The sequence below is a fragment of the Dama dama genome, chromosome 24, assembly GCF_033118175.1.
Source record: "Dama dama isolate Ldn47 chromosome 24, ASM3311817v1, whole genome shotgun sequence".
In the NCBI taxonomy this organism is placed as follows: domain Eukaryota; kingdom Metazoa; phylum Chordata; class Mammalia; order Artiodactyla; family Cervidae; genus Dama; species Dama dama.
In genome coordinates, this window is record NC_083704.1 from 29,488,330 (window position 1) to 29,506,339 (window position 18,010).

Below are 18,010 nucleotides of genomic sequence, written 5' to 3' on the forward strand. Positions count from 1 at the left end.
ATATAATTTAAGCATAATGTGTTTGTTGGGAAATTGTACCAACTCAGGAGAATTTCATATTTTTAACTAATGTTACTGTGGTGCAGGGCCCTTTTGTGTACATTAGCATTTGACTTACTGTTAAAAACTTGACCCCAATGAGGACCATAAAACCCTAACTTGCTTATTGAGTGTGCCCTTTCATTCCTTTGGAGGAATGATAAAAATAGACACATGGATTTGTTCTTCAAATAGCTAAGCATGAATGTATTTGTCCTTCTCCTTAATATTGACAGAATACTGTACTCCAGCAACTTTGCCGAAACCTATTATTACCTGAATAAGCCTTATTTGTTATTCATAAGCTTTCCAGTGCTTACTACTTTATCATTTTTTTTTTTTTACTTTTCATTGTCTATAATTGCTTCTTAAATGCTTCCAAATAAGACTTCTTTACTTATAATTTCTATTCTATCCAGAATCATTCCCTATAGTCAAGGTGAATCATCGCCACCCTAGTTTTTTACTGTTTTTTTGCTAAACAAGCATATTTCACTGTGGCCTATGTGACTAATTTCCTTTACTGCTGCTCTAAGATAAATTTCCAAGTTCACTGAAATTAGCCTTGAAGGAATGCTGAAAGGCTGCTTCTTGGTATATAAAGAATTTTGCAGTATCTGCCTCTTCTAGTGCTTGCTATAGATCACAAAGTGATGAAATGAAAGGACACAGATCTATTTCTGCATTGAGAATCCTATTGTGACAAAGACCACTGTTTGACTCCATTTCTCTCAAAATACAGGGACTTTTCTTGCAGCAAGTATGATTGAGCAGGCTTTATTGTTTCTGCTTATTTTATTAGTATGAGTACATTAAAACATGAAAGTTCAAGTAATTACGTGTCTGGTTGCCTTTGTTCTAGGGTGGAAAGGCCTGACATTGCTAGTATCTGCTAGTGTATAGAGTAAAGAAAATAAAAGGTCAAGCTATGAGCTATTGTTTGACATTAGCTATTCAAATCTGTCAAAAGATTAGATGCATGGTTGTTGGACATTAAAACTGCTGTTCGAATACAATTGTCTCACAGACCATGGTGGCAAAGGAACATCAGAGGAAAACTGACTTCCATCTTGACCAAATTTCCTGGGGTTTTGTGTATCTGCTGCTAGTTATCTTAAACATGTCATGAACCAGGGAAGTAAATCTCCAGGGGCCATCAGATCTACCCATGAATACAAACTGGGTCATCATGAAGTCAGTGAAGGACTTAGGATGTGGTCTTGGCTCCCTGTATCTTGAAAGTTGAATAGTATTCATAAAGCATTGGGTCCAAGAAGTAGGTTTATGCAATACATATCCTTTGCAAGAATTCATGCAGTGGAGACAAGACTGTGTATCTCATGAAAGCCACAGTCTCAGACAACTATTGAATTTTCCTCTTACTCCAGGGCAACAAATCAAGAACTGTTTCCTCAGCAGAAACAAATACTACTGACACAAAGCACTAAAGACTCAATCTGGTTGAGAGATTCTCCAGGAAAAGGGAAATGTGTGGTAGGCTATAGAATGTGCATGTGTGATAAGTCACATCCAGTTCTTTGTGACCCAATGGATTGTAGCCCGCCAGGCTCCTCTGTCCATGGGATTTCCCAGGCGTAGGAGACACTGGAGTGGGTTGACATGCCCTCCTCCAGGGCATCCTCCTGACCCAGTGATTGAACCCACATTTCTTATGTCTCCTGCATTGGCAGGCAGGTTCTTTTATCACTAGTGCAACCTGGGAAGTCCAGGCTGCATACTCACAGAAATCCAAATCACCTTGTTACCTAACATTGCAGTCGGGTTAGCATTTGTTTATCCATTTATCCATTTATAGAAAAATATGTTTGAGCATTTTGTTACCTACCTGGCACTGCTGGGACAGTGGTGTGGAGTGATGTCTGCTTTGCCTGAGTAACTCCAGTACTGACTGGTTTCAGGGGCCTAACAACACTGTCCTTGCCTTCTAGGCACTGGACATGTATTCCAATGACTACAATGTAAAATATTCCATTAGAGGGACTTTCCTGATGGTCCAGGGGTTACGACTCTGCACTTCTCTTGTAGGGGGCACAAGTTCATTTCCTGATTAGGGAACTAAGATCCCACATGACACACAGTGCAGCCAAAAAAGAAAAAAAAAAGAGTACTCTCTTAGAGAATCACTGAAAATTATAAGTCACTTTCAAATATTTATACTTTCAATACTTTAAATATTTATTCCTCTTCCCCACCTTTGGCTTTTTTTGACTTTCAAACAGTATTTCCTATTTGTCTATTATACATTCCTATATAATGGTATTTGCATAAAGTATTTGTCTATTATTCTTCCCCTTATACTTATATTTGCAAATCAAATCTCATATCACAACAAAAGCCTGGCAATCACAATTAGGCAGTGGTTCAAATTTAGATTTTTGATGTAATCTTCAAAAAAAGATAATATATAATATAATATTACAGAAAAGAGTGACAGAAAGGAAAAAAGACTTCTATCAGGCATTCATTAGTTAGATGTAAACATTTGAAACATCTTATAATTTTGGTCATCTTTTTTAACATTTTCTAATTTTTAGTATGGCAAGGGTGTTAGAAAATGATAATGTTCTGGGTTTCTCTTGATATCCGAGGAGCGTGAATGGATCTCTGTAAGTATCTGGGGATAATATTTATATTTTATATTTGAGTGGAGTTGTGATTGTGTTGGTGTCTATGATCAAATCAATGGCTTATTTATTTCTTAGTGATGGTTGTTTTGACTAGAGTCTGTTACCAATACAAAAATAAGTATAAAAGTCTACTAGTCTGAAGAATGTTGAAAACAAGACACACTACTTACTGGGCTCGACAACAATACTATTATTGAGCTCGGAGGGCTAATGTTTTGTGGAGTTATTAGAAAATCGATTAACAATATAATACATTTATTTAGTATCAATTTCCATTATTGGTTAATCTGTCCATCGGTCAGCAGGCCTCACTATCAGTATCTGTTAGTACAATTATAGATGAATTTTGTACACATTATAGTTCTTACCTGAGGCCCCAGATTCAACAATCTTTTGTCTTCCTGGAAGCAATGACCAAACAATGAGATGTCTATAGAATAGTCATATAATTGTTCCTAAGAGAAGTGTCCCAGTGGCTCAGTTTCCTGTGCTTGCTAGAATTTTTGAGAAGTTCACAGGCTTCCATTCACTCATCTGTATCTATGTCCATTTATTAGGGCAAGTGTGGTATCCTTTTTTAGCAACAGACATTCTTTGTGGGATGGAGGAATCATGTATGTTAATGGAGCTATCTCTACATTACTTCAACTTTTTAAATATAAATAATAGTAATGTGAGAGCATTACAGTTAGAAGTTTCCTGTCTTGGCAATATTCACAGTCCTGCCATCTGCATTCATTTTCAAGTATTTAACTCAGATTATCTGGTTACAAATCTAGTGCTTTTAGACATTCTGACTCCATTTGGTAGAAATATTTTATTTTGAACTTTTTGTTTCCTTTTCACTTCTTGCATGTTTTTTTCTTTTTTGGGGAGCACATGGGTAGCTTTTGGAGACCTCTTGATAATTCCTTGATAATTGGAATTATAGTTGATAATTCCTTGGCAAACATCACCCACTGTGAATACATTAATGATGCTAAAATACAGATTGAACACTCAAATGACTGTGACTTCTATATGTAACATATTCTAGTTATTTTACTTCCTAAACTGTTAATAATGACGTTCAGAGGCAAAATCTGCTTCTCCTTGACTTTTGGTAATAAAACCAACATTTACATGAAGTTTTTAAAGGCAACATTTTTGGGCTTGTGAATATAACAGATTTAGTTGCTTTTAAGTCTGTATTGGATTGTTTTAATAACTTTAATAATACTAAGATTGATAAATTGCTAATGACTCTCCATTTATATTTTGCTATAAATAACTTACAAGAGCACATGTTTATCTTAAAACACTTGCAAAATGAGGGGAGGAAATTCACATTGTTGCATAGGCATGTGAATAATATTAACATTATTCACACAATAATCTATGGCTGTTGTGTTGTTTAGTCACTAAGTCATGTCCAATTCTTTGGTGACACCGTGGACTGTATCCCACCAGGCTCCTTTGTCCATGGGATTTTTTTTCAGGCAAGAATACTGGAGTGGGTTGCCATTGCCTTCTCCAGGGGATCTTCCCTACCCAGGGATTGAATTTGTATTTCCTGCATTGCAGGCAGATTCTTTATCATTGATAGGGAAGCCCAATCTATGATTACTGATGACAAATTGCATCTTTTTTATAGTTTAGAAAATGATTATCAAACTTTAGCTTATATTTATTTTGATAATCATCATGATTATTGCCATTATCATCTTCCTCATGATCATTATCTTCATCAAGGATTCTGGGGACTTCCCTGGTGGTCTACTGATTAGGATTTGGGTCTTTACACCTCTGTTCAAGAAATTCCACAAGCTTACGGCAGTGCAGCCAGAAAAAAATAATTTGTTTCTTATGTATACAATACAGAGCACTGCAAAAGTATTGATAGATATAAAAATACACTCTCTGATCTTAAAGACAATTTACTCCTTTTTCCCTAATAAATCTATGAAAAGTGACAGTGTTAGTCTCTCAGTCTTGTCCAACTCTTTGCAACCCCATGGACTATAGCCTGCCAGGCTCCTCTGTCCGTGGGATTCTTCAGGCAAGAATACTAGAGTGGGTTATTTCCTTCTCCAGGGGATGTTCCCGACCCAGAGATCAAACCTGGGTCTCCTGCATTGCAGGCAGATTCTTTTACCATCTGAGCCACCTGGTGGCTAATAGATGACTTGAAAATCTGTTATCTCAATTTTTCCATATGATTGCAGTGAAATTGGTAGGGTGTCATCTCTATTTCACAAAAGTAAAATTATGCTGAAGATAAGTAAAAGTAGTTTCACTCTGTCTGCTAATAGTCTAGAAAATTCCCTAGCAGATAATTCTCTTCTGGAGGGAAGGATTGGTGAGATAATTTTCTGAAAACAGCTCTAAGTAAAGTTCTTTTGTGGATCAATTTTATATGTATATATAAAATCCAAATAGATTCCAATCTTTCCTTCAAATTTTAAAACAAAGCGGGCAAACAAAACCATCAAACAAAACCATAACCTTGTCTTTCTCTATTTATACAAAAAACGGGCACTAAATAAAGTTGCCTGAAATCTTCAGTGTTTTCCACTGATTTCAAAATTAGTTCTAGATTCTGTTTTAGTTTGGATCATTAGCCTATATCTCTGGAGAATAATTTCACAAGAGATCTATTTGAATTAAAAATGCATCTTGATGATTCTTTTTCATTGCAATGAGCAACCAAATTAGTCTGTATGTGATCCTTTTCAGAATGCATATAATAGAATAAATTGATATTTACAACAACTGCCTCTGATTAGAGGCAGATACGCCAAATCTGCTGCTCTTTTAGCGAAGATGAGTATTGACATTTCACTCTTCCAGTGACTCAGAAACATTTGATCATACCTTCAACCCTCTTGCTTTCCTGACTCTATATTATTTGCATCGAGTTGTCAGATTTCATTCTGAGGATCACAGTTGGTGGTGCTCTTGATCTTCAGCGCCCCCATTTACATCCTTCCCTTCTCTGTGCTGTCAGAATCAGATTTCTTTCCCAATGTTCTCTTGGTTGGGAGAAGATGTTACATTTTACCAGGTAACTCACAAATTTGTGCAGTATCTAGGAGTCTGAAGGTAAACTAACACTTTGTAAACATTTGAAGAGAATCAAGATTTGCCCCACTTCTGTCTTCTACCTTAGGTAAAGTGCAGGAGCAGGAGCTTCAATAAACTAAAGGCACTCTTCCGCACTCATAATTAAACCAAGCCTAGGTGTTTTCCGGACAGCCTAATACTTTGACAACCCTTCAAATCAAAATGCAATAAATATTTATTCAGTATTTATTTAAAAGATAACCTGAAATATGTGTGGAAAACAAATGGAGTTGGAAGACCATGGTTGTTTGCAGTTTTAGTCTCTATTTTATTTTGCCAAACAGTTCATCTTTGGTGACAAATTAGTAGCCCCCAATCAGAAATATTAGACTCCACAGTTAACCAGACGGATTTTCTTTAGACGACATCTTGGAGATTCTTTTCCTGTGAGCACAACCCTTGGAGTTTTCATCCCTTTCCTTTTGTAACTCACCAAAGTAGTCTTTTCAACTGAGCTTTTTCTCATGAGAAGTCTGTTAAATTTTTCTCCATCTCATTAATGCATCTGTGTTAAGTTGCTTCAGTCACGTCCGACTCCGCGACCCTATGGACTGTAGCCTGCCAGCCTCCTCTGTCCCTGTAATTCTCCAGGCAAGAATACTGGAGTGAGTTGCCATGCCCTCCTCCAGGGGATAGTCCCCACCCAGGGACTGAATCTGTGTCTCTTACATATTCTGCATTGACAGGTATGTCAATTTTAGTACAGTCCAACCCTTTTCACGTAACAATGAGTAAGTGGAAGTCCCTTAACGGGAAATTGGTTATCCATGGGCCCCCAGCATTTGCAGTGTCAAAAGTTGATCTTATTCTAGGTTAGTACTTGTTCAATGATCCTAATTAAATTAAGAAAATACATACCTGAAAGAAATAAAATATAAGCTACCGCACACTCTTAGAAGTTTAAAACAATCTTATTAAAATTTATGCAGGATCCATTCAATCTAGATTCTCTAGGACATATTTCAGGGCTTTAGATACACTTTAAACTTTCCTCCCCTCTTCCTGGGAACCCCTTACACACTTCATTTAGTTAATTTCTATGATTTGCTGAATGTCATCTTATGTATCATTTTATTCAATATTTTTTTTTTTTACTGTATCAAATGCTTTTCTTGTACCCTAGTAGTTCTTTTGAGCAGCACTTATCTCAGTTTTGCTGCTTGCTGCTTAGTTGCTCAGTCATGTCCAACTCTTTGAAATTTCATGGCCTGTAGCCTTCCAGGCTCCTCTGTCCATGGGGTTTTTTCAGACAAGAATACTGGAGTTGTTACCATTTCCTTCTACAGGGGATTTTCCTGACCCAGGGCTTGAACCAATGTCTCCTGTGTCTCTAGCATCACAGGTGGATTTTCTACCTGCTGAGGCATTGGGGAAGCCCTCTAAATTTTAGCTAATAGTAATTTATATTTGCTTAACATTTTGTCTTCCATATGTACTGCAAACTCTGATGAGATCAGATACCTTATCTGTTTTGGTTATTTCTTCTACATTTCTTTGGAAGATCATACTAGCTTTGGCCATAGGTTTTGACTTGTGACCCAGGCTCAATGGAAGAGTCCTCATACCTGTGTAACTGATCTGGAGAGAGTGGCATATAATACATTGTCAAACTGTCTAACTAAAGTTGGTGAGGAAGGTACCATTGGTCCTCATGTTTGTTAGGATGTAATTCCAGAATTATCTAATGCTCTGGATCCATTCTCCTAGGAGCAGATGACCTGGGGAAATGAGACCAATATGCATAATTAGGCAAAAGAGACAGTGTAAAGAAAAGGTGGGAGGGGACAGAAGGGGAATGGAGGGAAGAAAAAAGATGAGGTATTGGAGTCTGTGGACCAAGACATCCTAAAGACCGCTTCATATTTGCTCCTGCCACAATACGACTAAATGATTCAAAAAAGCAATTTTTAAATTTTTTTTTGTTTATTTTGCTTAACCTATTATTATAGGGGCTTCCCAGGTGGCTCAGTGGTAAAGAATCTGCCTGCCAAACAGGAGACACAGGGTGGGATTCCTGGATTGGGAAGATCCCCTGGAGAAGGGAATGACAGCCCACTTCAATATCCTTGCCTGGAAAATCCCATGGGCAGAGGAGCCTGGTGGGCAACAGTCCACGGGGTTGCTAAAGACTTGGACACTACTTAGTGACTAAGCAGCAGGAGCATTATGAGTTGATTTTCTTTATCCTACAACCACATCTCTAACTAATAAGCTACTGTATTGATAAGCATCACACAGTCACAATACCGCATATACTCAATTCTTAAATAAAAAATATATACATGTATATTTTTGGATTTAATTCTGAAAATTAACTGTCACAAGAGGTGGCATCCATAGTGGTTTTAATTCATGTGTTGTGGATCAACTGAGATTTAAGTATGCAAAATATTTGATAATCCTATTGCTTATCAATGACTTATAAGACTTTAGAGGAATCCTATAAAGCAAAGTTACATATAAACATGAAATTAATGATAATATGTCAAGGACAAATTTTTTATGAGTCCAACAAAATTTTTACATTATGACTTAAATCATAGACACTAAAAACCAAATCAAAACATATAGGACACCAAACAAATAAAATCTACCTCCAGAATTCAGACACATCATATATCAGTCTCACAACATGATCTAATGGCTGATTTGTTAACTCTTAGAATTAGAAAATAAAGGAATTTATGACTCTTTTGTCTGAACTTCTGTTTCTTTATCTATAAAATGGAGATACTGATTATGGCATGGACAATTAGCAGACCTGGCCTGTATACAAATCTCTTTACTATTAGTACCCCTACTCAATTTGACGGAACACTTGATTGTATGAGTTTTTTGACAGAAAATCATGCTTATTCCACTACAGAATATGAAGATGCCAGATTCTTCTGTCTTCCCCACCACATGACTTTGACTTAGCTAACCAAATACCTTTTCACTTTTTTTACTTGATCCAAGGATCTGGGAAGTTGTAAGGCATTCATTTAAGGAGCACTACTGGGGCATTGGTGCTTTTGAACTGTGGTGTTGGAGAAGACTCTTGAGAGTCCCTTGGACTGCAAGGAGATCCAACCAGTCCATCCTAAAGGAGATCAGTCCTGGGTGTTCATTGGAGGGACTGATGTTGAAGCTGAAACTCCAATACTTTGGCCACCTGATGCGAAGACCTGACTCTTTTGAAAAGACCCTGATGGTGGGAAAGATTGAGGGCAGGAGGAGAAGGGGACGAAAGAGGATGAGATGGTTGGATGGCATCACTGACTCAATGGACATGAGTTTGGGTAAACTCCAGGAGTCAGTGATGGACAGGGAGGCCTGGCGTGCTGTGGTTCATGGGGTTGCAAAGAGTCGGACACGACTGAACGGCTGAACTGAACTAAATAGGGCATTGAACAGTCATTACTTCTAGGAGACTTTAGGGTTTATTATACTTGTGCCCCTGGAGATATCTTGCTTCCTTTTCTAACCTGGATTTTGTAGGTCTTATTAATTCTGTTAATTCCATAACATCTTATTAATTAATTCCTTTCTGCTTGATTTATCTAGAGTCTGGCTGTGCAGTGAGAATGCTGAATAATACAAATACCTACTCCAAAAGAGCTTCAGTCAAAATTAGATGAGATAATTTGTAGGACACAGTGGAGAATCTGCTATGACCTAGTGAATAACATAGTTCCTGGTTTATAGGAAGACTAAGTATTTGCTGAATGGATACATAAATCTCAGGGAAACTGAAAGTGCTAAACTATTGTTCAATAATCATTTTGGATGATTTATTAAAACTAATCCCATGTTCTGTGGTTAATGTGAACACTAAACTGCATCCATTTGTATTTAAATTGAAATCCTCAGTGTCACAAAGTCACTTCTGGAAACAACTTGGATTCCATGTCCTGAAACTTGCTTGTGACCCTGGGAGTTGGATATGTTAATCCACTTAAATTGGGGGTGGATTAGCCTTTATGCTTCAATTAAAGCTGAACCCAACCCCAATTTAAATGGATTAGTACATCCAATTTCCAGGGCCACAGGTAAATTTTTTGGCATGGGGACCAAGAAGGGTCAATAATTAGTTATGAACAGACATTTAATGAGGGCTTTTGAGAAAGAAGCTTCCTTGCACTTTTATAGGAGCTATAAAAAATAAATCTCTCTTGAACTTGCAAGAAGAAAATAGACATTTGTGTTTGCTGGGGGTCATTTTGTGACAGCATTAAGATGAAACAACTATTGCAAAGGATGAAGGAAATGTACATAAATAAATTCGGTTTTTGTGATATTGTTGGCTAGTTTGATCCTGATGAACTTTTAGTCCTTACAATTACCTGTATCATTAACTATATATTTTGTTTAAACCTGTTTGAGCAAGACATTCTTTCATTTATAATCAGTAGGTACTTAATGACTCATCTGCTTTGTCTGAACTCAAAGTGAGTCCCTTGTCAGATAGATATCTGGTCTACACCTATAATAAGTGTTTCTTTTCTAATATATAATATTTTATCTTGTAAATCACCCAAATGTCTCTGTGGTTGGCAATAAAGGATGCCCTTGGGGTATAAATATTCATTACAATTTTTCACTTTCAAATGACAAAAATAAAGTCAAATGGAGTTAAATGAAAAAGGGAAATTTATTGCTCATGTAACTGAAGTTCCACTCCTACATCATTCTGCTTCCAATTTGAGTAGGAATGAAAACAATCTTCTCTTTTGACCAGAATTGGATTACCTCCCTCTATGAAATAATAATGGTAAAGAGTTCATGATTTGGCAGGCTGAAGTCACATTTGCACTCAGAAAGCCAAAGAGATGGAGGTAATTCTGCCTAAAAACCTTGCACTGACTCTGAGAAAAGTGGCAATTTATTGGAGAACAACTGGGGAACTTGGTACTATGCAAAGTGAGAATGGATGAGAAATGGCAAGCAGCAAATGCCTACCCCATTGAATAAGTAAAGTCAAATTCTAAGCCCTTTATAGTTATACAATTGCCTCTCGGCTTCCATGGGGAGATTGGTTCCAGGACTCCCTGCAGACACCAAACTCCACAGATGTTCAAGTTCCTTAAGAGTCTGCCCTCAGGCACCTTGTATCTGGGACCTCTGCATGTGTGGATTCAACCAACCACATGGGCACAGGGGTGAACTGTGCTTTAAACTATAGCCCATATGCTTAATTCAATTTTAGAATTAGACAAGAACTGAGAGTTTTGTCCCTCTGAAAGTGGAAGATATTTTTCAAGGCTCATATAATCATCTAGTAACAGAACCAAGTGTATAACTAAGGACTCTTTGCTCTCAAGAGTTTATTTTTTTTTGGTGTGCCTCTAGACTTATACAAAGAGCATGAACTGTAAAACTGGACAAATTTGAATCTCAGTTTCTCCTTATGTTACATAGAAATAGACTAATTTAAGGGGCTAAATTAAATATTAATTGTCTTTGAAATAGCAAGTAGAGAGTCTGGAACAAAGGAAATCTTATTACGACTTTCACTGTAGTTTGTTCTTTAATGAAGCTATCTTTTTCTATACCCAAAAGATCATGTGTCAAAGGGATACTATTCTGGTTTTGTGGGGGGCAGAGCCATCTTTTCTACATATTCAGCCCTAATGTCTTCAACACACTCAAGGGATTTGTTACTAGAAACATTCACTGCCTCTAAATCCAGGGGTAAGTTCTTATCCAAAAGGCCAACAGGTCTCAAAAATATGGAATAGTTGGTTTAAATATTCAAGGGCACAGAGCTGTTTCTCTGGGTTCAAATTTAAACACGAGTGAGCTTTGTCCTATCACTCAACTTTCCTTTGGTACCTTTGTCAGCAAAGTAAGAATGACTTTCAGAAAAAAAAAAAAGAATGACTTCCTACTCTTCTACATAAAGTTATTGGGATATGTAAATAAGACACCATAGGTGAAAGCATTTAGTAAACTGTAAAGCACTATAAAACTTTAAGATATACAATTACAATAATGTATTTTATGCATGTTAGTAAAGCTGATGTATAATATAGTCTACTTTACATTGCTATATATTTACTATTGATCTGTACTTATTGGCCAACTATTGAGTATGTTGAACAACATGAAATTTCCAGTTTTACCGTCTATCTAGGATTTAGTTATTTCAAGTTATAAGTTTTTTTTTTTTGTTTTTCTTTTTTACTGTTTATCTCTTTGTGGAGGACAAAGATACTTCTTCCCTCTTTCCTATATACATCCATAAATTATGGAAAGGAAAGAGGGACTTTGATTTCATCCTTTCTGTTATTTCTTTATCATCTCTCCCTCTCTTTTTCACAATTGAAATAATTTCCTCTGATCAGTGGTTCACAATCGTGATTAAAATTTAAATAATTTGGAAACTTTAAAAAATCCTAATATTCAGCCTATCCCTCAAATCAGTGGGTACATCTGTGGTTGGGACCTAGACATCAGTATTTCTTAAGATCTCATGTAATTTCAAATCCATCCATGCTTGAGAAATTCAGGCGCCACACATAGGCAGAGAACTTCCTTTTTATTGCAAAAATGCCCTACATGTGAACTTAACTAAGAAATGGTCACAGGAGTAGAATCTCATTTTCCAGGAGGATTCTGAGGTTTAATTTTGACCAAAAACATCAAAGATTGATACCAATTTTATTTTCTATGACAAGGTCTTATTTTCAATTTTCTTATGTTTGCAGTGAGAAATAAAAGGAAAAGCAAATTTCCAATGATATTTTCTATGTACTCTAGAAACTATTATCACTTTCCTGAAAATCATATTTTCACCTCCAAAGGTGCATTTCCATGGTTTGTTTGGTGGCTTAACGGTTCCAGCGTGTGATTCACACTTTCAGAATAAGCCGTACCACCCTTTCCTCATGTTCCTTTCCCTCCTAAAAGTTTTCACCTGCAATTGCATCTTTTAAAGTCATGTTTGCTACCTTTTATGGTGTGAAATATTAATGCCAAGGGAAAAAAAAAGTTAGGAACAGAAAACCAGGCCTGAAAGCTAATACGTAAGACCACAGAAATCCTTGACAAAAGATTTGTTCTTATATTTGCTTTTGCTTTATAATTCAATGCGAAGAGCAGTCAACAAGCCATCAAATTCAAAGCCCAAAACGAGAAATTTTGAGGGCCAGTGCCCAGAGAGAATTTCCTAAATAGATTGGGGAAAAGAAGTTATTGCAACAGGTATATGTGACTGAGATACACAGTAGGAACTTCCTGAGATCATGAAGCTTGAAATTTCAAATTCCCAAACTTTCTATCTAGTGGTCTGCGTGGAGAAAGGATTGTATCTGCCTGTAGTATCTGGTTTATGTGCACATTTGGAGCACCACGTACGTCATCTTAGAGGATTTAAGGTTTGCCCATACTATTTCCAGTGCCTGGAATTATGTAGAAGAATTTTTTTTTTAGAAAACAAAATTATCAAAGAGGGGTTTTGGAAGATTATTTTACTTTTATGAAAAACAACCATAATTGAAGCTATAATTTTTTTAACTTATTTTTAAATAAATTTGTAACTTCCTTGCTTCAGAATTGACTGGATGGTACCCACCCCTTACTTTAATAAGACAGAAGGGAAAAATAGTACTTTAATCAAATAGAGTGCTTCAAATTAAAAGAAAAGAAAAAAATATAACATACTTGAAGGAAAAGGAAAGAGAATGGTGATTGAAAGCTGGCTCTGAGCTTTCCTGTTTTTCTTCACAAAATGCAACTCGAAGCCTCTGGATATGGAAAATAATAGGCTAACTACTTCATATGTCTGATAACAAAACCATCTGGTGATTTTATCACGACCCAGTGTCAATAAACAGTATTGACTCAACAAGCAAATGATGAAGAGACAATGCACATTTAGCACATTGGACAAGAGCAGCAAGGAGGTTAAATGTCTGAGGGATGTTTGTTAGAGGTTGGCTCTAAGAGGCATTTGCCGCACATTGGATTTTGCGGTGTGCTGGAAAGCTGACTCTTGAATGAAGTGGGCAGTCTATGTACAGAGCTGGCTGACTGTGGTCATACAAAAATGGGAAGGATGGGTTTTTAGATCTTCTTGGGATTTTTTGTTTTGCTTTGTTTTTTTCAAGAGAAGCCATAAATCTGGAATATTTTTGTGAAAAACTTCACATTATGATTACTGAACATGACTGATTATGTACTACTGTGAATTAATTGAATTTTTTAAAGTGTAGGATGTTTAAAATATTCTTGAGGGCTGACTATGGTCACCACTTTACTGACAAATGATGTCTTTGCATTTTAATCACTGAACTGCATAATTTATTTTCCAAATTCCCCTTAATTTCTCTTGAACTGATCCTCAATTCTGCTTTGATATATATCCAAAGTTGTGTGGGGATGACTCATGATTCAAATTAACTCTAAGTTTATAGAATTTATTGAGTTTTTCCTCATCTATATAATGGGAATGTTAATAAGATAAAGGTTATTTTGGGTCTTGAATGAGTTAATATACACAAGCCCCTGCACCTTTGTAAGTGATGAGAGCCTTTACTATACATCTATATTGAAATACCCAGTGCACATATACAATGATTTTCCCATAGAGGATGCTTTTAAAATGTAAATTGGCTGATAGATTGATACCTTTATGGCCAAAAATATCTACTAAAGAAACTTTTCTCAGCCTACTCCACTTGTGTATGAACTAATATTAGAAGGATGTGATTGAAAACAATTAGATTTTAGTTTCTGATTGCATGTGAAAGCTTAATTCTTGAAATAATTATAGTATAAACATTTTTGCAATAAATAAAGTATGTTCAAATAGATTCATAAATTTTTAAACAGTTAATCCACAAAATCTCACCTGTGACCTCCAGGAAGCATAGTTTGAAAGCTGGAGCATTTTCTTAAGCATCATGTACATCATTAGGACACATTATTTATACAAACACAACACCCTTCTCAAAACACCCAAGCCATTTTCCATTTACAGAAAATATAACAGGTTCTTCTCTGGAACTATAGCTCAAATGACTAAAGAAAGGAAGACAAAGCCTGAGAGTGATCTTTTTGTTGGGTAATACAAATGATAAGTAGAAATGTTTTTCTTTTCTCAATGACACAGTGAATTTAGGTATTAAGAAAATCATCTCCTCTTTAAAGATTAGTTTCGTCAACTTTAAACAGATTGACTCAATGATATCTATTTTCTGGTTTGAAAAACCTGTGATTGTAGTAGTATTATCTGTGTCCATACAATTCTAATGATAAAAACAACACATTTTGTTCCCTTTTCACTTACATTGGAATGAAAAAAAAGGGATAATGCAGAAATACATGGTCCTTTCTTTCAAGGAGCTTAACATTTAAAAGGAATGTGTAAATATGAGGGAAACCATGCAAGAAGGAAACAAAGTCTGGGAAAATTGACAGAAAACAAAATATTTTGCTATTTTTTCCTGAAAACACTTCATATCAAAGCTAAAATCTAAACACAAAGAAAAACTCTATGGAATAGGTTCACTTAGGGAGAAAGAAAATCTTGAAAAGGGCAAGTAACACAGTTTGACTGGCTAGAAACTCTGAAGAAGGAGCAAATAATGTAAAGATTTAGTGTATAGTTCTAGGAAATAACATCAAGCAGAGAAGAATAAGTGAGACAACTCTGCTTTACATAATTTTAAAATTCCGAGCTGGGTAAGGCAAAATATACTGAGGATACACTGAATTCTTCAGAACAATTAGAGCTCACAGTCCAATGACTACTTCATTTTTCATTGGCAGGAAGGAGTTGGTGTCTCTATGTCCTTCTCTATAGAAATCAGGTGAGGGGTGTTAGCTTATTTTTATACACTAAGAAAACATTAAAATATGACAGTTCTTGGTATTAATTTACTCATGTAAAAGCCAACTGTCTAAAAATTAATGCTACAAAAATTTTCAAGTCCTCTGGAAATTGGCCCCAGCTCAACAGAAATATTTTAAAAGTCCTGGCAGGAATTTTCTAATACAGTAGAGCAGATTAGCATGGTTGATCATTAAAGAATCATACCCAGAGTAATGGAAATAAAAGCAAAAATAAACAAATGAGACCTAATTAAACTTAAAAGCTTTTGCACAACGAAGGAAACTATAAGCAAGGTGAAAGGACAGTCTTCAGAATGGGAGAAAATAATAACAAATGAAGCAACTGACAAAAAAATTAATCTGAAAAATATACATGCAGCTCACACAGCTCAATACCAGAAAAATAAATGACCCAACCAAAAAGTGGGCCAAAGAACTAAAGATTTTCCCAAAGAAGACATACAGATGACTAACAAACACTTGAAAATATGCTCAACATCACTCATTATCAGAGTAACGCAACTCAAAACCACAATGAGGTACCATCTCATGCCGGTCAGAATGGCTGCTGTTAAAATGTCTACAAACAGTAAATGCTGGAGAGGGTGTGGAGAAAAGGGAACCCTCTTATACTGTTGGTGGGAATGCAAGCTAGTACAGCCACTATGGAGAACAGTGTGGAAATCACTTAAAAAACTGGAAATAGAACTGCCATACAACCCAGCAATCCCACTGCTGGGCATACACACCAAAGAAACCAGAATTAAAGAGACATGTGTACCCCAATGTTCATTGCAGCACTGTTTAGAATAGCTAGGATGTGGAAGCAACCTAGACGAATGGATAAGAAACTTGTGGTACACATACACAATGGAATATTACTCAGCTATTAAAAGAACACATTTGAGTCAGTTCTAATGAGGCGGATGAAACTGGAGTCTATTATGCAGAATGAAGTAAGTTAGAATGAAAAACACCAATACAGTATACTAACACATATGTATGGAAGTTGCGCAGTTGTGTGCGACTCTTTTCGATCCCATGGACTGTAGCCTACCAGGCTCCTCCATCCATGGAATTATCCAGGCAAGCGTACTGGAGTGGCTTGCCATTTCCTTCTCCAGGGGATCTTCCCAAACCGGGGATTGAACCCAGATCTCCCTCATTGCAGGCAGATGACAACCCTATATGCGAGACAGCAAAAGAGACACAGACATGATTTGAGAGAATAGCATTGAGACATGTATATTGCCATCTGTGAAATAGATCACCAGTCTAAGTTCAACGCATGAAACAGGGCACTTAAAGCTGGTGCACTGGGACAACCCACGGGATGGGATGGGGAAGGAGGTGGGAGGGAGGTTTGGAACGAGGGGACACATGTACACCCGTGGCTGATTCATGTCAACGTATGGCAAAAAACATCACAATATTGTCAAGTAATTAGCCTCCAATTAAAATAAATAAGTTATTTTAAAAAAGAATCATAGGGTAGTGAGAATGACATGGCTTTTCTGTACTCAGTTTCTATGCCCCCTCATATACACATTGTGTTTGGAAGACACTGACACTTAAATTATAAATTTTTACACTATCATAAATGTTTCATGTAATATAAATATGTGGATGCATCTGTATATGTATCTTATGAATGTAAATTGGCTGCAGGTTCATGAGCTCAAAGTTGTCCTAGATAAACTTATAGAAATACAAAGAGAACAGAAACACAGTAGTAGTAGATGACTAACTTACTGAGATGATGACAAATCAAGTAGACAAGCCTAAATTTAGGTGACCTAAGAAACACAAGGTTGATCTATTAGTAACAACACACAGATGAGCTTCAGCTTGTTACAAAGGGAAAAAAAAAAAAAAAAACTTTTTAATAGTATATGAAGCATTCATACAATTTAGCTAAGTATTGGGCTATAAACAAAACTTTGAAAAAAAGTGTTGAATTAATACAGACATTATTTCCTGATCATGCTGCAAGAATAGTATAAAGAAATAATACAATTAGTCAAAAAAATTCTTTCACTTGGCAATACAAATACTTTATTTTGACCAACTCTCAGTTCAAAAAGGAAAAAAAAAAGAGAACTGAACAATATTTACAAAAAAGTGAAAATAGATGTGATACTTTACAGAACCTAAAGGAGAGAATGTTTAGGGAGAACTCATTTGTGAAACATATATTAATTAAAAAAAAGAAGATGAGGAAAAATAAATTAAGGCTCAGCTACAAAAAATAACATAAATTAAAGGAATGGATAGGCAAAAAAATTCATAATTAAGATAAATTCAAGAATAAATTTCTGTGAAAACTTGAAAACAATAGAATTAATATGCCTATTAAAAGATGATAGTAGGAAGAAGAGTAAACAAATAAACTACTAGGTAATCTA